At 41.6% G+C, this 23,292-nt stretch overlaps 1 protein-coding gene across 2 annotated transcripts in view; it reads left to right on the forward strand.

Annotated features, from left to right (window-relative positions):
* The window catches only part of KCNMB2 (potassium calcium-activated channel subfamily M regulatory beta subunit 2), a 284,223-nt gene that overhangs the window by 136,080 nt on the left and 124,851 nt on the right, over positions 1 to 23,292 (forward strand). The window lies entirely within an intron of this gene.

The raw sequence follows: 23,292 nt of genomic DNA on the forward strand, positions 1-23,292 counted from the left end.
GGAAAGGAGCCCCAGATTCCCTAAGCACATGCCCCTGAAGAATGGCTGCAGTGCCTGAAGGACTGCCATGGAAAGATCTGCAGCCTACCTCTGTGTCCTACAGGATAGGGTTTGGGCCAGTCAGCACAAGCTCCAGGAGGCAGACTGTGACTGTTCTCACAGTCAGAGACTGAGCTGCCTCACAGGACAACTCCTGTCGCCAAGAGCTTGCTAGAGCAGTGATTCCTTGGCTCAGCTGTCTATTAAAATCTCTGAAAAGTTTTAACAGATACACAGATATTGCAGATCCAGAGAGTCAGAGGACAGAGCACAGACCCTGTGTCAGAGAGCACAGATTTCAGATCGTGGTCTCACACTTGCTAATTACAGTCTCTGAAACCTGGAGCTGCTGTTTTCTTATTAGTGAAATGGGGCTGACAATACCAACTTTACAGGACTGTTGTCAGCAGTGAGAGTTAGTTATGTGCGCAATAATTTGTGATAGCTAATTCACATTCAGGTACTTCTGGGAATGAGTTAGAAGCCTGACAACATCTGTGGATTTAGTAGTGGCCCCCCCAAAACAGTGGGCCTGTATCTGTCTAGCCTAACAGCATCTAATAAATGGGTTTTCGGGTCAAGGATGGCACTTTATGATTCACAAGGCATATTCATATACATTGTTCCATTTGGACTTTGGTTCTCACAACAACCATGAAAGGTGGGATAATGTTAGCTCAAGTTTACAGATAAGAAAGCTGAATATTAGCAGGGTTAAGTAATTTGTACACAGTCCCACTGCTAGTTATCCAAAGGTCCTCAGACGAATACCATGAATACCTAGTCGGATACTGTCATTTTGACTACCTGGAGCTTTGTTACCACTCAACAGATTCAGAGCACACTTCTTGCCTTCTCAAGTAGACAAAGGACTGGACAAAGTATTTTGTGGTTCTTTTTGCCCCCCAGCATCCTGCTAGACACTGTCATTCATACAGTGGGAGTTTACTAAATGTGTATTATTAGAATGGATTTATGGAGTGGTTTGGGGGAGAGTGGTGCTATTTCATCAGCATTTGAACTTGGAACTTTATCTCGCTACTCTCCGCATCCCCAAGGCTTTTGGTCCTGAACTTTGTTTAAATCTCTGATTTCACTGTTTGCACTAGTTTCTTCTCAGAGCCTGCTAATTTCTGTGTTGCAGTTTTCTAAATGTTCTCCCTCCCCTCAGGTTGTCCCCAGCACCCCATGCCATTCTTCTCCTCTTCCCTGGTGGAGTGGAAGGACAGTTTGAACCTCCAATCTTGTTTCAGCAGGTTAAGTAATTGGAGGAATGTTACTATCATTGCCCAATGTCAGTTTTTTCATCTGTGAAATAGAAGGAATACTTAGATATCAAAGCTGTCGTGGAGGTGAAGAGAGAGTGGGCCCGTGCGGCAGATGCACTGTCAGTTCACAACCATTGCTATTGGTCATCTCTTCCAACTGCTGTCTTCTCCTTGCAAACTCATCTAAGCTGCAACAACCACCAGAACATACTCCTCAAGTATAATGTTGATTTTATCACTTATTTACTCAAATCTTCTATTTGGCATCTCCTAAGCAGTATTCCTCTTAAGTCCTAACTCTAGATCAACACTGTCCAGGGAAATTTAATGCATGACACAGGTGTGGACTATATACACAGTTTTCAAATCACCTAATAGCTACCTTAAAGCAAAGTGAAAATAAATGGCTGATTTTGACGATTTAATTTAATCCAGTATATCTAAAATATTATCATTTTCTATAAGAAACTTAAGCAATTGAACAAACAAATCACCCTATTAAAATGAGCAAAATATATGAACAGACACGTCTCAAAAACAGACATACAAGTAGCCAACAAACACACGAAAAAATTTTTCACATCACTAATCATCAGAGAAATGCAAATCAAAACCACAAAGAGATACCATCTCACACCAGTCAGAATGGCTATTAACAAAGAGTGAAAAAATACAGAGTTGGCAAGGCTGTGGAGAAAAGGAAATGCTTATACACTGTTGGTGACCATGTAAATCAGTTCAGCCACTGTGGAAACAGATTCCATTTCTCAAAGAACTTAGAGCCAGCATTCAACACAGCAATATATATCCCAAAGAAAACAAATCTACCAAAAAGATTCATTCATTTTTGCATTCATTGCAACACTATTCACAATGGCAAAGACATGAGATCAACATGGTACCTGTCAACAGTAGATGGTACAAAGAACATGTGGTAAGGAACTCTATGGAATACTACGCAACCATTAAAAGGAATGAAATCATATCCTTTTCAGCAACATGAATACAGATAGAGACCATTATCCTTAGAAAATTAATGTGGAAACAGAAAACCAAATACTGCATGTTCTCACTTGTAAGTGGAAGCTAAACACTGGATACTCGTGGACTTAAAAATGGCAGCAGGGGAGACTGGGGACTACCAGATGGCACAGAGAGGGAGGGAGATGAGGCTTAAAAAGCTAACTATTGGGTACTATGCTCAGTAGCTGTGACAGGATCATTCATACCCAAATCTCAGCATCATGCAATATACTCAGATAAGTAATCTGCACATGTACCCCCTGAATCTCGGATAAACGTTGAACACATACATGAAAATTATCATTTTAACATGTAATCATGTAGAAATTACATTAGATATTTTACATTCTTTTTATGCTACATCTTCACATTCAGATGTGTGTTTGGCGCGTACAGCACATCTCAGTTCACACTGGCTACAGTTCAAGTGCCCAATGGCCCAGTCATCATTGATCGGACAATGCAGCCCAGCCCTCAGTTTAACCTTCACTCATCAACTGCTCCTGTTTGCTAATGACTGATTCCCCGGGCTTCTCAAATGCTTATAAAAAGCACTCATCTGCCTGGCTATTATAAAAAAGTCAAAAGATAAATGTTTCCAAAGGTGTGGAGAAAAGAAAATGCTTAAGCAATCGAGAGAGCAAAAGTGCCTTGTTGGTAGGAATGTAGATTGGTGCAGCCATGATGGAGAACACTGTTGAGATTTTTAAAGAAACAAAAAATAGAACTGCCCCATGATACAGCAACTGCTCTTCTGGTCAAATACCCAGAGGAAATGACAGGTGGAGATACTCATTGCTTTACTTACGGGGACAGCCCAGAGGACAGGAAGTCCCCACTTTACACCTGCTCTCACTGCAGCACTGTTCACAGTAGCCAGGATGTGGACACAGCCTAAGTGTCCATCACCATGTAAACAGTGAAGAAACCATCCTACATATACAACGAAAAATTATCGATCCCTGAAAAATGAGATATTGGCATTTGCCACAACATGGATATGTCTGGAGAAAATTGTGCTAAGTGAAATTAGCCAAACAGAGAAAAAATTGCATAGCCGCACTTATATGTGGAATCTTTAAAATCTGGAATACGTAGAGATAGAGGACAAAACAGTGGTTTCCAGGGTGGTGGGGGAGAGGAAATGGGGAGGGGTAGATCGGAGTTTACGAAAGAGCACTCGTGTAGGATGAACGCGTCCAGACATCCAACGCATGACTAGAGGTGACACAATCGTCCTGTGTATGCCATTTGTGCCAAATGAGTAGACTTTAGCTGCTTTGCCACAAAAACAAAAACAAAAAAATGGGTAATTATTTGAGATAATAGGTATGTTAGTTTGCTTCATTATAGCAACCTTTTGACTATTTCCATATATCCCATAACATTACGTTGTATACCTTAAACATACACAGTAAAATTTGTTTTAAAAGCACTCATCTGTGAAAATTTCCCTTTTTTACCTAAACAAATGCATGTGTCTTCTACCTGTTTGGAAGGCACTTCCTCCTTCCTCCAAGACTCTACGTCAGAGCCTTGAGTGCTGGACAGCTCTGGGGCCGTGTGGACCTAATGGGTAGGAGCCAGAACTGAGAGGAGAGGTTCACTAATCCCAAGTTAAAACTGCTCTGGTGACAAGCAAGGGCTCTGAAGTGAGGCAGGCCTGGCTTTGTGCTCACGCCTCGGCCCTGCCATGAGCTTTCTTGATAAACAGGAGTGAAGGTGGGGCTGGGACCAGTAGTTATCAATATTTTAGCTCTGCAATAGGCCATAATCATCAATAATAATACTCTAGTTTAGCCCAAGGGATCCACCCTTGAGAATGCTTTTTGAAGCATCTTTGCTCTTTGATAAGATCTTTTATACATACCTTGAGGTTCCTGTTGTCTGGTAACATTAAGGCATGTGGTTACAACTACATGTTGGCCTGTGGGTGCTGCTGCCATCCAGAGAGATCAAGGTGGCTATTGCTTATTCTTGCCAAATCCACCAGCCACATCAACACTGGTTCCATGTTTATATTTAGAAATTAACATTTAATACTTTAGTCACCTTATTTTTACATATCATCATCCTATTGCCTTGAAGGGCTGTGCACACGGGAAGTGTTTTGTTAGGAAATTATTAACTCCAAGTCCGAGTAGTTATCTCCTCACCATGAAGTTAATCAATAATGTTCCCACAGTCTAGCAAGTGCTTTCTCTTTAAACAGTATCACTCTGAAGGACTAAGCATTGATAGATAGAAACCAGAAGAAGAAAACTCAGTAAAACATCTACTGATTCAGTTAATTCTAGGTAGGTTATCCTTTACTTTTTAAAAATAAAGATAAGTGGGCCGGCTCATGCCTATAATCCCAGCACTTTGGGAGGCAGAGACGGGTGGATCACAAGGGCAAGAGATAGAGAGCATCCTGGTCAACATGGTGAAACCCCGTCTCTACTAAAAATACAAAAATTAGCTGGGCACGGTGGTGTGTTCTGGTAGTCCTATCTACTTGGGACGCTGAGGCAGGAGAATCGCTTGGACCCAGGAGGTGGAGGTTGCATCATTGCACTCCAGGCTGGGTAACAACAGTGAAACTCCATCTAAAAAAGAAAATAATAGAGATAAGTGGCACCTAAGTTCCATATTCTGGTTAGTCAAAGTAAAAAGTCCTCCAAGCTTCATGAAAGAGTACTGACTACCACAAACCACATTCTCATAAAATCATTATGAAATACTCTTTGGAAACTCTAGTATTCCTTCATAACTGATTTCATTGTGTGTGTGTGTGTGTGTGTGTGTGTGAGAGAGAGAGAGAGAAAGAGAGAGAGAAAATGAATAGCCCTTGGTCCCATACTTTTGCCAATAGCAAACCGCTTTTTAATATGGATGGGATGAGAAATATATTTTCCTCACCCATTCTACATTCACAGCTGAGGCCCCTATAGCAAAAGACAGATTAACAAGAGAAGAGCATACACATTTATTTAACACAAGTTTTACGTGGCACAGTACACTTCATAAAGAAATAAAGACCCAAAGAAATGGATAAACCTGTACATTTTCCATAGTAGGTTTGGTGATGAAGTTGGCAGTCATGAAGAAATATGATTTAATTTTTTACAGTGATCTAATGGTAACAAACTGGAAGGAATTTAGTAAGACCTGTTCAATCCAATTCCTCTGTGTGGCCTATGTCTTTAGAGATAAAGAAGGGCTTTTCTTCTGAGCATAGGGTGGGCACCTCTCAAATGAGGGCCTTATAACCTGCTTCCAACCAGAAAAATTCTTTCTCAGTTTTATTGCCTCCTTCAAGAGAGGAGGAGGGAAGATGAGAGTGACCTTCCTGCCTTTGCTGTTTTCTCAAATTCCAAGGTGTCATATTTGGGTTAGCATGTCCTAAACCCCATACAGTAACACCTATTTGTGTATGTATGTGCCTAAGTCCATGTCTGTATATGGTGTATAACTTTTAGTTAGTTCATTTATGGTATAAAAAACTTTCCCCACACCCAAATAACCAAAGAGGAAGACGTAGTTACCAAGGAGACTCCCTGATGAATCAGAGAGTGCTATCTGGACATACTGTCTCTATTAATTCAGGAAACCTTACATTTAAAAGAAGAACAAATCATGTTCCAACCAACTGTAGATTGTGAATTTCTACTGGCAAGAAGTCCAGACAGCTTCTATCTATATTTTTAACCATGAAAGCAAATCAGCATGTATCTCTGTATTGAATCTATGAATAGGTTTAGATGGATGGGAAATTCTCTTGAGCATGTTTCATTTAGAAAAACAAACACCACCCAAGGACAAAGTGGCCTAACAGGGCTGGGTGAGGATAAAAAGGGCGTTCTGCATTTCCATCCAGGAATCCATATGACAATGCACTTAGAGATGGGAACTGAGAAAACCACGTCTCTGGTTGCAGTCATGACATTTTCCAAAATGAAGGCAGTGCCATCAAAAAGGGCTGCCCCCGATTTACTTTCACATGACTGGAATAAACTGCATGAACAATTCACAAAGTCAGATAGATTTTTTGGTTCCTATCCTGACAAAAGGAAGATTCATGTTTATATCCAAAAGTTTCCTCATTGAGCCTCATCATATTTTTTGCTTCTGTGTACTTGTGGGTCTGGAGTTTCTACATTGCTGCTGGTGGGAATGAAGTAGCTTTTACAAAACAAAGGCTTTTGCAAAGAGAGCACGAGAAAAACATACCCAGTCAAATGCTGAAGTGTCCTGCTGCTTCTGGGAGTTAGCATAATGCCTAGGAATCAAGTGAATAAAACTGGGGGAGAATAAGCAGACAGCTCAGCAGGGCAGAAAAGAGTTTCAAACACTGGAGGTGACCAGGGGTTTGTAAAATAAAGTTTGAATACAGAACCTCAGTTTCTATTATTTATTTTTATAACTGCTGCTTTTGTTCATGAGTGGCCACAGAAACTACTAGGAAAACACCCTAATTCTGACCCTTTTAGTAGTTTCATTGTCTTTTTTCTTCTTGGAAAATACCTTTAAACATTGAGTGAAGAAAAAGAAAGGAAAAAGTTCAAAACTCCTTGGAAATGAATGATTTCTGCAAACGACTTATTTTTAAATAGGCTTCTTCCCAAAGATGAAACTACAAAGGAAATGTAATTCCAAGGAAAAATATCTTTGCCTGACAAAACTGAAATGTTCTTAGCAGAAACTCTGGGTCCACTGTTGCTAAGGTAACTCAATCAATTAAAGAGTGGGTAATATTCCTGAAATTATTAATGAAATATGGGAGGAGGAAAGAGATTAGGTTTAGGGTGAGAAACATTGAGAGTCAAGGGTTAAGGGGGTCACTGACAACCCTCTCTTCTGCTTTTGCATTTCAAGTAGGAATTTTCAGAACTTGATGATTTGAAAAGATAAACGAATGACATTCTGAGGGCTCAGGTGAAAAATATTTTATAGGACAATAATTGAGGATTAATTATGGCAAATTTTACCACTTCATCACTAGAAAAAATAAAGCTAGTAATAGCAATTGTAGCGTGAATTTTTAAAATTCAAGTATGTGGTCATATTTTTCTGACAACTTTGTAAAATTTGTCATCACATATTATTGATTTATGATATCTCAGATTCTAAACTAAATGAAGGCACAATAAATAGCTACCTTTTTAATAAAAAATATAATGATGAATTTATAATGGGGCAAGACCAATAAATAGAAATTGTGCAGCACATAAACAAATCAATGTACTAGCTTTAAGCTGAAGACCGCATAGCAATGCTTTTTCACTCATCACTTGCTCCACTGTACATGGAAGACACATACCCCAGAGGCCTGCAAATTTCCAATCTGCAGTTTCAGGAAAAATGAAAGGAGGACAAACAGAAGAAAACCCTGAAGACAGAATTTCTAATGTCTGAATTTTTAGCCAGTGAGTTTCTAACTCAAATTTAAAGTTTTTGTGGACTTTATATTTATTTATATTTGCATTGGCTTTAATTTTTGTGGAAGGGGCAAAAGAGGGTTATTGAACATGAGACAAGGAAAGAGACTTAAGAAAAGGTGGTAAACTCTTCATATTTCCATCAAATCATTTGAACATCAATATTTACCAACTTTGTTATCACTATTTATTTTTATTTGAAAGGAAATGTTTCTGTAAGTATTTATATATAAAAATACTCTGTAGAAATTTAAAAACTAAGAAATAGAGAAAAGAAACAAAACTCATCATCGGTTTTGGCTTAAGTCAAATCCATCTTCACAGAAATTGCTATTTATTATAAAATTTTAAACAAAGTAACATTCAGAAAATCTAAAGAGTCTAAGGAAAATACTGTTGTATATTATAATGTAAATTTCTATTGTTATAGTGAATTTGTGCCATTCTCTCCTCAAAAAATGGTAGTTAAAAATAAATGTACATTGACTTGATAATGATGAACATCTTTATAACCCTGGACTTTTAAGACCATATTTTTTTATCTCATTTTATGGAGCTTTGTGCAGTGTTAAAAAGGGTGTCAGTCGTTATAACTGCCTTGCTATTGTATAGCACCTTAAAAGTTATAGAAGAAAGACATTCAAACGATCTGATTTAATAACCAAGTACTTGGGAAATACCTTTTCTCCCTTCCTTTGTCTGGAAAGGAAAACATGGATCTCGCATGGGTAGGACAGAGTGAGAGCATTGTAGAACCGTGGCTTGAACTTGGGTCTTCTCACTCCAGTAACATGTTCACGCCCTGTTCCACAACATCTCCACTGAAACTATGCAGTATTGCTGTGGAAACTTACCAAAGGCAAAGAGAATACATCACCTGTGTCTTGTGTCTTCCTCTCCAGCTAAATGAAGGGAGAAAGACCCTAAAGGGTAGTGTAATTGACATTTTATGCAAATTTAGATTGTGTAAATCTGAAATAGTGTGATATAAAAATATTAATAAAATCACTATATACACAAAAGTTTATGTAATAAAAATCTGTGTTTTTAAAAATCAAGAAACATTATTTCTGAGGTAGAAAGCTAAGTGAATTATGAACCGTATTATGCTGTCTGGCAAAAATAACTTAGCCTTTGCCAGAACCATGTGAATCTTATCACTGTATGTATCAGAACTTTGGCAAAGTATTCTGGTGACTATTTGGCTGTTAGTGTGATGCTTACTATTATGAATATATGTAGACTTTTAATATACTATAATAAAGTTTCTAATCAAATAAATTTTCAAATAAAGTTTTAAATCATGGTGCTAGGGCAAAAAAAAAAACACCTCCAAAAATGACAACTTTGGGGCAAACGTTAGATATGCTAAAACACTTTAAAGAAGACTGGATATCTGCCATGAAAGAATGAGCTGCTGATTTAGGAGATAAATGTGGTTTCATAGTTAATCATTTTGCATCTAAATATATAAGAGCATCATTGAAGGAAGAGAAGGAGAATGAGAAGGAAGAAGGAAGAGAAAGAGGGAAGAGTGAGAGAAGAACCAGGATGATGGATGTAGATTTGTGTCCTCTGACATACTCTTTTCTTCACACTTACTACTTTGCGAAAATTAGCCTCGGATTGTTTAAATTATGTTTTATGCAAAGTCATTAATCACAAACCACTCACATAAAATACGATTTCCTTTTATAAATCACTGTGCTCAGATTCAGCACTTTGGATAGTTCGCTCAGACATTCAATCATCATATGGTGGACTCAAGGTGGGAATGAAGCTCAGACGTCATCTGCTTCAAACGTTTTGGCTCAATCTAAGGAATCGTCTTTAAAACATGCCTGGAAAGTGACTCAAGTGATCTAGAGATCTATAGGCCAATTAAAGCCTTTGAGTTTGCAAAGTATTTTTATGTTTATAACCTTTTATTATTAATTTTTGGAGAGGGGGGGTCTCACTCTGTCTCCCACGCTGGAGCACAGTGGTGTAAACTCAACTTACTACAACCTCTGCCTCCAAGGTTCAAGTGATTCTCGCACCTCAGCCTCCTGAGTAGCGGGGACTACAGATGTACACCACAATGCTCCACCACATTTCATTTTGTTTTTATAGGGATGGGGTTTCACCATGTTGGCCAGGCTGGTCTTGAACTCCTGACCTCAAGTGATCTGCCTGGATCAGCCTCTCAAAGTGCTGGGAGTACAGGTGTGAGTCACCACACCCGGCCTTTTAATTCTAAAAAAAAAAAAAAAATACTGTGTCATGGGCATTTCTTATTCCATCACTCGGGTATTAAGCCTAGTACCCATCAGTTACTTTTCCCAATCTTCTCCTTCCTCCCACCCTCCAACTTCTAACAGGCCTCAGTGTGTGTTGTCCCCCTCTAGGCACCCATGTGTCCTCATTATTTAGCTCCCACTTAATAAAAACATGTGGTATTTGGTTTCCTGTCCCCGTGTTAGTTTGCTAAGGATAATGGCCTGCAGCTCGATCCATGCCCCCTGCAAAGGATATGCCCTTGTTCTTTTTATGGCTGCATTGCAGTCCTTGGTGTATATGTTCCACATTTTCTTTATCCAGTCCATCATTGACGGGCATTTAGATTGATTCCTTGTCTTTGCTACTGTGAACAGTGCTGCAGTGAACATATGTGTGCATGTGTCTTTATGACAGAACAATTTATATTCCTGTCTTATTTCAGAAAGCCGGTCTTCATGCTCTGAGATTCTTTCCTCCACTTGGTCTATTCTGCTATTAATTCTTAGGATTACACTACAAAATTTCTGTATTTTTCAGCTCTGTCTGGTCAGTTACATGCTTATCTATATGAGCTATTTTGTCTGTCAGTTCCTGCATTGCTTTACCATAACTTTAACTTCTTTGCACTGGGTTTCAACATACTCCTGTAGCTCAATGAATTTCATTCCTATCTATATTCTGAATTCTATTTTCTGTCATTTCAGAACTTAACTCAGTTCATAACCCTTGCAAAGCAGTGACGCAGCTGTTTGGAGGGAAGAAAGCACTCTGCCTTTTTGATTTTTCAGACTTCTTGTGCTGATTTGTTCTCATCTTTGTAGGCGTATCTACCTGACCTTTAAATTTTTTTCTTTCATTTTATTTGATGACCTTGAAGATCCAATTGTGGTATAAGATGGATTCAGCTGACTGTTTCTGGGAGATTTTAGGGGCCAATGCTCAGCTTCCAACTGCTAGACTGCATGCTCTAAGTCTGGGGGACTCGTGTTGGGCTCTCCAAGGTTTGGAGTCCACTGTGCTGGGAGAGTCGAAGGGCAGCAGCTGCAGCAGGGTGCTAGCAGACGAGGGGGTGCCTGGCTCCCTGCAGTCATCCACAACAGTGGTGGGGGCAATGCAACCAGGAGGTACAGAGGGTCGCTGCTGGAGCCTATGTGTGCTGTTGCACTAGAAATGCCACTGGTCTGGGGCAGGGTGCTGACCAGGGTGCTGACCAGCACAGGCCTGGCTGCTTCTCCATGCCCTGCAAGCGGGACCACGCAGGGCATGGAAGGGTCCATGGTTGTCTGCACAGTGTTAGTGCAAAAGCAGGGCTCTAGTGGGGGTGGGGCTTGCTGGCTCTGTGCCAGCCAGGGCTCCCTCTGCAATGGTGGTTGGTGAGTGAAGGGGAGTGGGCTTGGGGGAAGCTGCAGTATGGGAGGGAGCCTCCGTGCTGGTGTGAGGCCACAGGACCGGCTCACTGGAGCTCTCCACCAGTCAGGAAAGGCCTGCCCATGCAGAAGCTGCGACGTAGGCCCCAGAGCACCCAAGACTGAGCAGCAAACAAGCGTAGCCAGGCTGAGGCCCTGGGAGAGGCCAGGAGACCAAGCAGTGCTCAGGTCAGCCCAGCCCTGCCTGATGTGCAAGACCACCCTGTGGAGATCAGAACTGACAGTTCCCCTAGGGCTAAAGTCTCCCATGAGAGCAATTCAGGCTTAGGGGGATGGCCATCCCTGGCCATGCTCCACTACAGACACTCCTGCACCAAACCCCTTGGGCCCCATGTCCGCTGGCTTGCCACCCCATTATTTCTCTCAGCAGCCCCTGCTGCCACCTCAAGTGTCATGTGGTGATTGAGGGTTCCCCTCCAGATGCCTGTGGCAAGAAAGAACAGCTCCTTGCCAATTCAATGCACCCATTCCCCTGGAGCTGCTGTGGTTCAAAATTGAGTCCCAGCGTGCAGTAACCTGTGTAAGGTTGGCGCCTTTTCTCTGAAGACCTGAACATTCTGGTCTTTTTCTAGCAGATTTGGTCATCCATCCAATCCAGTATTACCATGATGACTGGAAGTTCTCGACTCAAGCCTCCAGAAAACACTCACTTTGCCTCTTTTCATTTTGAAAATAATCCTGTGCAGATATAATGACATTAATTATACAATGCAAACATTAATACCCATGTCAGTTGCTTATGGATACTAGACTAGCTAGGAAAAAAACAGATCTTCTCACAACCAATTCAGTACTTAATCTCCTGTCAACTAAATAATTCCACTTCACTAAAACACTTACAGGATTTCTTTAAAATTCCATTTTCAGCCTAAATCCTTAATAAAGTATACATATTTTGGAAAGTATATGCACAAGCTCACTTACAGCGTCCCATCCCTACCCAGAAAGGTAAATTAAATCCCTGGACCTCTGGAACTTAGATTCAGTGAAAGGATTTTTCAGGGCACACAGTCATGTTGGGCTGGGCCAAGGCCCTGCTTTCTCAAAAGGAAAACAAGCCCAACAAGGTGAGGAGACATGCTACGTGTCATCAGTGGCCATTTCCTCACACAAAATAAGAATTCCAAATATTCTTCCATGCCTAACATAACTGAGATTTAGGAAGAGATCTGAGAAGATATTTGCAGATATATTACTCAAGACTTAGAAACAAGAGCTCATTACCTTTTCCAACCAACTCATCCCCAAGCACCAATATCTTCTTGATGAGTAGTGTTAAAAAAGAAAACACCAACAAGGAATTGCAGATGCTTTAAACTACTCTTCAAACAGAGTTTTAAAGTGATAGAGAGAATTTCCCTGTTTGAGTGTGAAACTGTGCCTTCCTGAGCTGTATCACAAGAGCCGAGGGTCCTCCCTTCTAGGATTTTACTGTGACAGCTTGTATATAAACTGAATTCATGCCACTCACATTCTACGTAGACTTTTCAAGCAAAAATAAATTTCATCTAATGGTTTTCTAAAACTCCAATAGCATTAACATCCAGACAAAAATTAGTGCTAAAAAATGGTTAATCAAGGGATATGAGCCGAGTCTGAGACCATCACTGCCAAATCTTTGTGGAGGCAGGTGGAGTTAGAGCAGACACACCAGACAGTCTTCCTTGCTAAAAGCATCTAGTCCCAGTGCCTGGTACTAAGTGAGTTCTTCACCATCTTTTCCTTTACTTCTGCTGAAGTAGCTTCTGCCTGCTTCCTGAACTTTATCATCACATACGTAGTAATGGGCTTGTTGGATGTATTTGCAGGCCAAGGAAAGATTGGGAGACAAGATGAGAAGGACGAAGACTATTTATGTGGGTTAACTGTACAGACAGCCTTATTCCCTTAAAGTTTTAAGATAGTCAAGAAAAGTATTAAAGGATGATCAATATAACAGGAATAGAAGGAAAAACAAAAAGGGAAAGAGGAACAGTAAATAAACAAAAAAGAGAAAGATGATGGCAATGACAACCATCTCTTCAGGGCTCCTGTTTGCTGGGTGCTGAATACATTCTTTCTTTTATTGTACTTTAGGTTCTGGGGTACATGTATAGATCATGCAAGATTGTTGCATAGGTACATTCATAGCAAGGTGGTTTGCTGCCTCCATCCCTCCTGACACCTATACCTGACACTTCTCCCCATGTTATCCCTCCCCACCCTCCCTCCCATTGTCCCTCACCTATTTCCCCTGCAACAGATCCCAGTGTGTGATGCTCCCCTCCCTGTGTCCATGTGTTCTCATTGTTCAACACCTGCCTATGAGTGAGAACATGCGGTGTTTGATTTTCTGTTCTTGTGTCAGTTTGCTGAGAAGGATGGTTTCCAGGTTCATCTATGTCCCTACAAAGGACACGAACTCATCATTTTTTATGGCTGCATAATACTCCATGGTGTATATGGCCCCGTTTTCCCTGTCCGGTCTGTCATCGATGGGCATTTGGGTTGGTGTATACATTCTTATCTCTCTCAGGTACTCATAGACTCATTTTGTGTGTGAGAAAGAGGTTGAGTGCAGGGCCACAGAACTGGAATATTTTTGGAGTTGGGATTTGCCTACATGCTTTCCACCATTCCATTATTCCTGAGGCTTTCAGAAAAACAGAGGAGGTAGCTTCAAAAAAAGGAAATAAAGGAAAAGGAAGATATTTAGTTCTCCATTTGTACTCCTCTGGCCTCCTGCTGTCATTCAGATGATGATATGGAGACCCTGAAAGTCCCATTCAGGTACCCCCACATTCAGGTACCCCCCCACACACAAAAAAGGAGCTGTTCATGCTCATTTTTCATGTTGAAATTGATGAAGAATCCAAGGGTTTTAATCACAGCAAAGAAAAACTTATTCGTTAGCTAATGGTACTCAGTTAATGCTGGGCCAAAATTATGGGAAAATATATATAGCATAAATGAGTCATTAAAGATTGAGAGTCACATGAATGTGTGAACATTCTCCACAGGCTTTGTTTATGTAATCATGTCTCTACTTCCACGGGTGTGTTTATCTTAGCTTTCCATGTGGAACACTGCTTGCTGTAGACCCAATCTCTTTCTAAATGGTGAGTAATCAAAAGGAATTCATCTGTGAGTAACTTCACACATTTATTATAAGACATTAGAGTGAGGAATAAAGTGGTTTAAATGATGGCATAAAGTTACATGATTCCCAGAGTTTTAAGTCCAGAGGAAATTCAGGAGTCGGGTCTATGGCGGATTTCTTAAGCAATAAAGGAAATGCTTTCGTTTATAGACCAATTAACATCAGGACTTGGAGGAATGAACCATTCCACTTTATAATGCTGGCATTTGAAGATATGGCATTAGTAGTTGACAAAGTCTTTTTATGTTTAATTTTATTTAAAATCTCCAGCCAGGCGCAGTGGCTCACGCCTGTAATCCCAGCACTTTGGGAGGCCGAGGCAGGCGGATCACGAGGTCAAGAGATCGAGACCATCCTGGCCATGGTGAAACCCTGTCTCCACTAAAAATACAAAAATTAGCCGGGTGTGGGCACCCATCTGTGGTCCCAGCTACTCGGGAAGCTGAGGCGGAAGAATCGCTTGAACCCAGGTGGAGGTTGCAGTTAGTTGAGATTGCGCCACCGCACTGCAGCCTGGCGACAGAGTAAGACTGCGTCTCAAAAAATAAATAAAATAAAATCTCCATCTTCCAGGGAAAACAACCAAGGTTCAATTGTCACTGTAAAAACGGACATGCCCTATGTTTGATTTGCTCTGTGAATCACAGTCCCAAACAAACGTTTTCTGATAGTTCAAACTCACAGTGGCAGCTCCCAGGCAGAGACGTCAATGAATAAGAGATAGTCTCTTCCCTCTTTTTTTGCTGGCTGTAAAACATTCTGGGTATCACCCCTGCATACATTCCAAACTTGGAAGCAACTCTGTGTTTCAAATTTATTTAGACCTAGATACCTGTCTAGATATCGTAGTCATTAGCCAAACAAGGCTAAATGAATTAAACCTGACAAAATTAAGAATTCCATATTTCTGTCTCACTAGCCATAGTTCAAGTGTTGAATCGCCATATGGGCTAGTGGCTACTATATTTGTCAGCACGTGGTTATACAGTATTTTTATCATTGCAATAAAATTGTCTTCATCAGTGCTTCTCTACACAAGTATCTTCCCTTCACAAAGATGGAAACCTGTTTTTAAAGATACCTTGTTGGAAGGGAGAACAAGAAAGAAATCACCTTACTTCCTCTTTTATAATGTAAGAGCATGAGACTCAAGAGGTTAACTGGCTTTGTCAGACTCAACACCAGTGAATGAGAGAACCAAGAGTAAAGCCTACTTTGCTTGCATCATGCTCAGCCCCAGGCTATCCACAGGGCCGATTCCTTAACCACTAGGAATAAATGTATTTGAACAGCCAGGTTGTTTTCCAACCACCTGACTCCTATAAAATGAAATTTTTGCAAGTGTCTCTTTCTACTTCTCTAGGTACCTACCACCGCTGCCACTATTACCCTTTCCTCCTCTTCAAACTCAAGTCCGAGCTAGCATCAGCTCTCCTGTGAGCTCCTTTCTAGGGTTCTCTAAGCTGAAAGCCCAGAATGCATGGTTCCAGTCTCACACTCCCGACCCCGATCCTCAAGCTGGTTGCCTAAACCAGACAGTCACATCCTGGGAACCCGCCACTGACTACGTCCCTACACAGCCCTTATGGTAGCTTCACCCCAGGCTTTTGAGCAGAAGCCTATTCTGGGCCCCTGAACAGTATCGATAGAGGGATGACTCCTTGGACAATTTTCTAGGTGGTCACTTCTTGTCCAAGCAGCAAAAAAGGGAATGAACCTAAGGCCTGTACAGCAGCTTCTTGGGGGTAAGAGATAATATTCCCACTTGTCTCTTAGGTCATCCCATAGGCCAAAGCTGGCCTAGCCAAGCACATGTATCAGGTACTGTGAAATTACAGATAGCTGTTTCATTGTCTACCTTCAAGTCATATAAATGAGAAAGTAGGTTTTATTTTCATAAATTTAAGGATTACAGAAATGTTGTTCAAACTCGAGCTTAATCAAACAGGAAAGGAGGTTTAAAACAAGTTCCAGATACATACACACTCCCAAAGGGTTATGATGCTTGTATTTTGGGAAATACTTAAGAAAATAATGCTTTTTATAGTTTTCTGTAATAGTCTTTTCCTTGCCAACAAACCTTTAAAAAATCATTGTTATTCATCCCTATGCTTTTGAACTGTAATTTATATTCAGCAACTCTGAAATAATCATAGTTAAAAGGAAATACCAAAATCAGAGTCAAAGCATCTCCTCCAGGAAGCAGAATGTCAAGCACCCAGAGTCAGTGGTAGGAGAAATAAAACCCCATCTCCTTCAGCTGAAAGAATTACACAGAAAAACAGACAGAAGCAGAGGAGGAAAGGCACAGATGTAGAAGATGAGACATACTTCAGCCTTCATTCTGTGAAGCTCCTGCTTCCTCCAGCCACATGTCACACCGAGACGCACTTTTAAATGTGCAGGGAGGTGGGACGTCTCGTCCTGTCAGAGCTCAGTCAGGTGCCCAAGGCTGACCGTGAAGAACCGCTCCAAGACACACACTGACAACCCATATTTCTTGCCTTCGGTGTCAGCAACCAGAGGCAGAGGGCATTTATTCGCCTACTTCTCAAATTGCCAGCTGCTTGATCTTCCACAGAATCCTTAGTCTCGGAGATTCAGTGTTTCTATTTTTAGAAAGGTCATGATAATCCTGAGCTCATAGGAATTTTATAATAATTAAATGAGATAATGTGTGCAAAACGCCGGGCACAGGGAGGACCTCCCCACACCACAGCTGACGTTCCTTTTTGCAATTACATGCCCTTTGCCAAGGTAAGGTGACATTAGCAGCCCTCACCATCTATTCTTTGTGCAGAAACACCCACATTTGGAGCATTTAGAAGGTCCACACTATTTCCAAATGGGCACGCACAAACTCTCACTAGACACAGCGTCTGGCCTTGTATCCTTCTCCAACCTCATAACTTTCAACTCTCAATCCAAACCAGCACCAATGAGCCACCAGGAGCTTCATGAGAAGGAGGAGGTCATTCTTTCCAGTTAGAGGTCCCTCTGCCAGGGCCCAGCTTTATCCCTGGATGATGAAGAACAGCTCTCTCTGCACCCCAGACTCTGCCCAACTCTTATGTAACCCGCTATCCTGCCTTCCCAAACCCCCAGCGCTTTGCAAGTGCATGTTACAGTCCGCGCCAATGTTTCTGCGCCTCCGGGAATACACCAGACTCCTCTACCAAGGAAGCTCCACAGTGAGTGGGACTGACTTACCACGTCCACACAAAGCACAACCATCACAGGAACCGCAGAAAACGCTTCGTCCGTTTCATTTGCAAGAGGAGTCGGAAGGAGAAACGCCTTAGGGAGGACATGAGCGGCGACTGATACTAATTTTCAAGGTCGAATTTCAGGGCCTCTGGTGTGAGCTTTTAGCTGAGTTGAGTGGAGCAGAGACACCTGCTACTTACCAGCTGTGAGGCATTGGGTAAACTAATTAAATATTTTTATCATTAGTTTTCTCACCTGTGTAAAGAAGAGAACAGTAGCTTTCAGAGCTGTTGGGATAGTTAAATGAGATAAAATATTCTAAATAAATGAGAGCATACTGTCAGTGTTTGTACGCCAGCCCTACTACTCAGGCCAATCCAAAGTATTGCTCCTGTTGCGGTTGGTACTGAAATGCTGCGCTCTGGGCAGGGGTGGAATAACAAGGGTAAGAACCTCACAACTCCTCTCAGATACTTGTGCCAGTTTTGCAGAAAAGATGAGCAGTATCAAGTGGTGATTACCTCACAGTAATTCTGTACTTGGCTGCCCATTAAAATCATCTGAGAGCTTTAAAAGATCCTGATGCCCAGGTGACACCTCGTGCCAGTTCTCAGACTCTCTGGGAGGAGAACCCAGGCCTCAGTGATTTTCAAAGGTGCTGCTAATGTGCAGCCAGGAGTGAAAGCTGTTAAAATCTCTACGCGGGAAACGTTGGACTGAGGTGATCCTCGCACCCTGGGTTCCGACCTAAGCAAATGGAAACCTAGCTCAGATTCATTTCCTGTAAGGGGCTAATTTAAAAGAAAGCAAAACTTCAGCTCAGCCAATCACAGGAGGCCAACTTCCCGCTAGTTACGTTGTCTTGATCTTCCCACTGGGACAGTCCCAGTAAGGCAACTGCTCAAACTTAAGCCGTCCAGTAATGTATTTGCTCTGCCTCCACATCTTACTAAGTCCCTCCCTCTGTGCCTCTGGGGCTGAGCCCTAACCCACCCCGTTTGGAGCTGCCTGACTCATGAACTGCTATCTGCTCAGATAAACTCTTTAACATGTTAAGATGCCGAAGTTTCTCTTTTAAGAGAAGCCCAGCCGGAGTGGCGGCCTTGGGAGGATACTACTTACTGGGGCGTCTATGGCTTTCTGTTTGTAGCTCCATATTCACACCTGGCCCCTTCTAGGCAGTGCTTTTTAAGTGTGCTCCAGTGGGTGTATATGCCCCTCACACGGCTGCGCTAGAGCAGGGACTGTGATCTACTCATCTTTGAACCAGCAGTGGTGGTTCACGTAGTGGTAACAGTGGTGTTGGGAGCGACCTCTCATGAAGCACTAGCACTCTCTGCCTGGCATTGGGCTAAACTGTTAAAAAACATTCTCTCGTTTAATTCTCTCAACACCTGTGGGGAGAAATGCTGTTGTTTACCTCATTTTACACGTGGGAACCTGAGGCACTGACAGTTCACAAACCTTGCTTAAACCTACATAGGCAGTCTGATGGCAGAGCTTAAACTCTTTTCCACTGAGTTGTAGAAACCTTCATGTCACTGTGTGGACTAGAGTGGGACTTGACCAACAGAAATATCAGAGTAGCAACAGCATCACCGACGACTTACTGAGAGCTCCCTCCACACCATGAGCTACGCTGGTCCCTTTACCTGCCTTGTTTCACTTAATTCTCACCTGAAAAGCCCCTAAAACACAGTTCCTATTATTAGTCCTCTTGCAAAGAGGATATTGAAGCTTAGTAAGTGGTTAAGTAACTTCAAATGTGGTCATTCAGACAGATAGATTTGAACTTAAGAGTATCTGACTTCTGACTCTTACGCATTTGTTAATGTACCCATGGGTGAGTGAAAGAACGAACGAATGAATGAGCCAATGAATAAGTAATATTCTAAAGTCTCCTTCTATCTTTACCTTCTTTATCAACATTCCCAGCAAGCATTTCTGGTTTATAAGAAGCTTAACTCTTCTTATAAGTTAAGGGAGGAAAAAATAGCAGTGTACTAGTTCTATTTAGGGGAAGAAGAAGGGAAAATCAACATGAAGAAAATGAGTCTTTGCAAATTCCCAGAGATTTGGAGCTGAAGCCAATTTGTCTGCAAATGAAAACGTTGTCTCCACTTTTCACTACTGTTTCATGCCTTTAAAATTCAAACAGGAGGCTTAACATCTGCTGTGAGTATTGGAATATCAAGAGGACTGTGAACACTAAACAGAAAGTGAACTGGATGTTTCCAGATGTTTCTGGTTGCCAGGCAACAGTCTTCTGCTTTCCAGGCCTTGTGGCTACATCACCTGGGCTTCAGCTCTAGGGAAGTCTTGAATTAAGCTTCTAGCCATAGGCTATGGCAAAGTATTGAAACAACCCTACAAGACGGCACTAATTTTACACTGGTTTACTGAGATTGTCAGTAGCCACAATCACTGTCAGTGCTGGGTCAATAGCAAAAGACAGGTGAAGACAAGGCAGGTTTTTTAGACTGTTTTTTATACAGTAAGATTCCCTAACTCAAACATCAGAAAGGGCACATCTGAAATGCAAAAAAGTATAAATTGCAGAATATTTTACAGAATGGAGTTCTGTTCATCCAGTTAAGTTCAGTGACTTCACATGAACACGCAAAATTGTCAAGTAGAAATTTTGTTTTGGTGGAAGTAGAGAACTTTCTTAAATTAACACATTAAGACACCAGTTTAAGCAATTCTGGTATTTGTTTCCCAGTTTCCCCCAGATTTTTATTTGCACTGCTCATTTAAGCAATTCCATATACATCTTGTTTCATCTCCACAACAATTCTGGGAGAAAAATATTTTCACCATTTTTACAGATAAAGCAGCAGAGATTGCATGGATAAGATCCCTGTATGGAATATAGTTAGGTTCCAAAACCTTTCAGAGGAGACCAGGATCAAAAGCAATTTCTACTGAGCATTTAAATCTCAGCCTAAGCTCTGAAAATGCACATTTACCTTCTCTGAACCCCGAAGTTCCCATGTGTACCTATCCATTTAGATAATCTCCCATTCCTGGCAGGTAGCCCCAGAGACTTGAAGTAATATAGTTAACCAAAAATTAATGATATTAATTCAGTTAATATAAAGTTTATTTTTCCCTACTGTGGGCAGGAGGAACCCCAGGCATGAACTAAATTCCACCCTCTAGCCCAGCCACTGGAGTCAAGCGGGGTGCACTCAGCTCCTTCTCAGAGCGAGGCCTTCTCAAAGCCCAGAGCATATTCACTTCTGAACTGCCTTTGGGATGCTTTTTCTTTCCCTATTGCAAGAAAATACTGCCTTGAACTACCCATATTCAAACTGGGGGAAGGAACGCAGGACAGTCTAGGATTTTGGAGAGAAGCTTCCCCGGAAGACACAATTCTCAGGTAACTTATTCCAAGCCTCAGACCTCAGTATAAATTCTAGATATGCATGCCAGCTAGAGGAAACCATACTGGGTTTCTCCTCCCCAGCCTACACAAACCCCTGTTTGTAGAGGGCTATAACTAAGCACAAGGCCTGGAGGCAGGTTGTTTTCAGAGGTACCCCCAACTCATGTGTATGTGTGAGCATGAGTGTGTTTGTACGTGTGTGCGTGTCTGCGTGTGTGTGTGTGTGTGTGTGTGTGTGTGTATTTAGGAGGGAGATCAAAGAAAATCCATTATGTGGATGAGAGCCATTTAAAACATTCAAATTCTCCGTTGTACTAAATGGGGTAGAAAGCAAAGTTTGAAAGTTTTCCTTGAGACTTCTCTTAATTTTATTTTAATATGAACCCTCCTTATAGTATTTATATCATATTCTCAACCCTCCTGGCCTGAGGGTCCTTCTAATACTTCTCCCATTGCATCCATTATGCATTTATTTATTTATCCAACCCACGTTTCATATTTGCTGAGCACTTACTATACAGAAGGAGCTGGAGACGGGAGCTGAACTGAATGGACGTGGGTTCCACCCCCAGGATGCTGCTGTTGAGGGGACATTAACTGAGTGCTTACTCTGTTCCAGAACTATACCTATCCCTTTATATCAATAGATTATTAAGGTTTTTTTGCATTCAATTCTCACAAAAATCACCCGAAGTAAATATTATGATTAATATTCTTCTTACAGTTGAAAAAAACTGATAAGAAAATGGCACTTGCCAATAGTGAGTCAAAACTCCAACCGGGGTGTTGCAGAGCAAAACTCTTCCCCACCGTGCCAGACTACCTTTATTTTAATTGTGTATATTTGCAAATATTTTAATTATAAAGATTAAATATCATCATACAAGTAAAAACTCTTAATATTGTGCCTAGCATTCGGTGTGCAGCACTTTATTTTTATACATTCTTGCATCCTGCACGGAGAGAGCTAAACTAATCCTGAGCTCCTGAATGTCCACCATACCTATCAGCCCTTAATATAGTCCCAGACAATCACTGTGGCCTTGCCATGTCTCTCCCATCAAGGCAAATTTCTACCCATTCTTTAGGAACCAAGAGACAAGATTTGGTCATAAGACAGTAAGAGGGCAGGGTAAGAACCAGCTTCTGAATTAGATTCACTTGGGACTGGAGGCTGTCTCAGTCAGCAAAGCCACTTCCTGTAGGAAACATGGAGGAAATGGAGTCTTCAGAACAGTCCAAAAGCCCCAGTTAAAATTAAAAACAGGCTGAACATCACTTCCACTGCCATCTCTGACCAGCCAGAAGAAATAAAATAAAACCGTATTCAATATTCTCCATGGACTGAGAACTTCCAATGTGCCAGGCTTCGTGTTGTGCAGGAAGGACTGGTTTTGGGTAAATGACGTTATGTTTCCTTGAAACACTATTTAATTTCTCTGAGCCTCTGATTCCAATCTGTGGAGTGGAAAGTGTAAAATGCTGTGTTGCGTTGGGGATTAACTACAGTCATGTAGCTGGTCTGTGACGACCTGTAACAAACGCTGCTTCCCTCAGCTCCATCTTCTCTCCGTCAGACCCAACGCTCGCTGCTGTCATTGTGACTGGGGAGTGTTCAAGTCTGTGTTTTCCACTGTGATGTTGTGAGTTTAATCCTTGCATTGTGCCAGCTAAGTCTGAAAATACCTCTACCTTAGCACGCCTATTCAAACCAGGAGATTAGTGGTGTTCTGGTAGCTCCGTATCATTTTTCACAATAGAAAATAAAGGGAGTAACATATTTACTAGGGGGTCCAACCACCTACATGCCATCATGGACAGACATTGTGTGTAAAGGGAGGGACTTGAAACTGATTAGAAATTTACCTGTTAGTTTGGACACCCATCCCAAGACAGTCTCTGAATGTTGCTCTGTTCATAGTGTGTGCGTCTAGTAGAAGGGGGTTGCGGTCCTGTGAGTAAGTGTGGGGGTTACATCAACTCGACGAATATTTATTGAATACTTCCCAGGCACCAGCCAGTGGTCTGGGTGCTGAAGAGGTTGAACGAAACAGAGTCCTTGCTCTTGCAGCGTGCCACTCCAATGAGAAAATTCCGCCAGTGATAGCTGACGTGCACCACA

Source organism: Callithrix jacchus, chromosome 15, assembly GCF_049354715.1.
Source record: "Callithrix jacchus isolate 240 chromosome 15, calJac240_pri, whole genome shotgun sequence".
Lineage (NCBI taxonomy): Eukaryota > Metazoa > Chordata > Mammalia > Primates > Cebidae > Callithrix > Callithrix jacchus.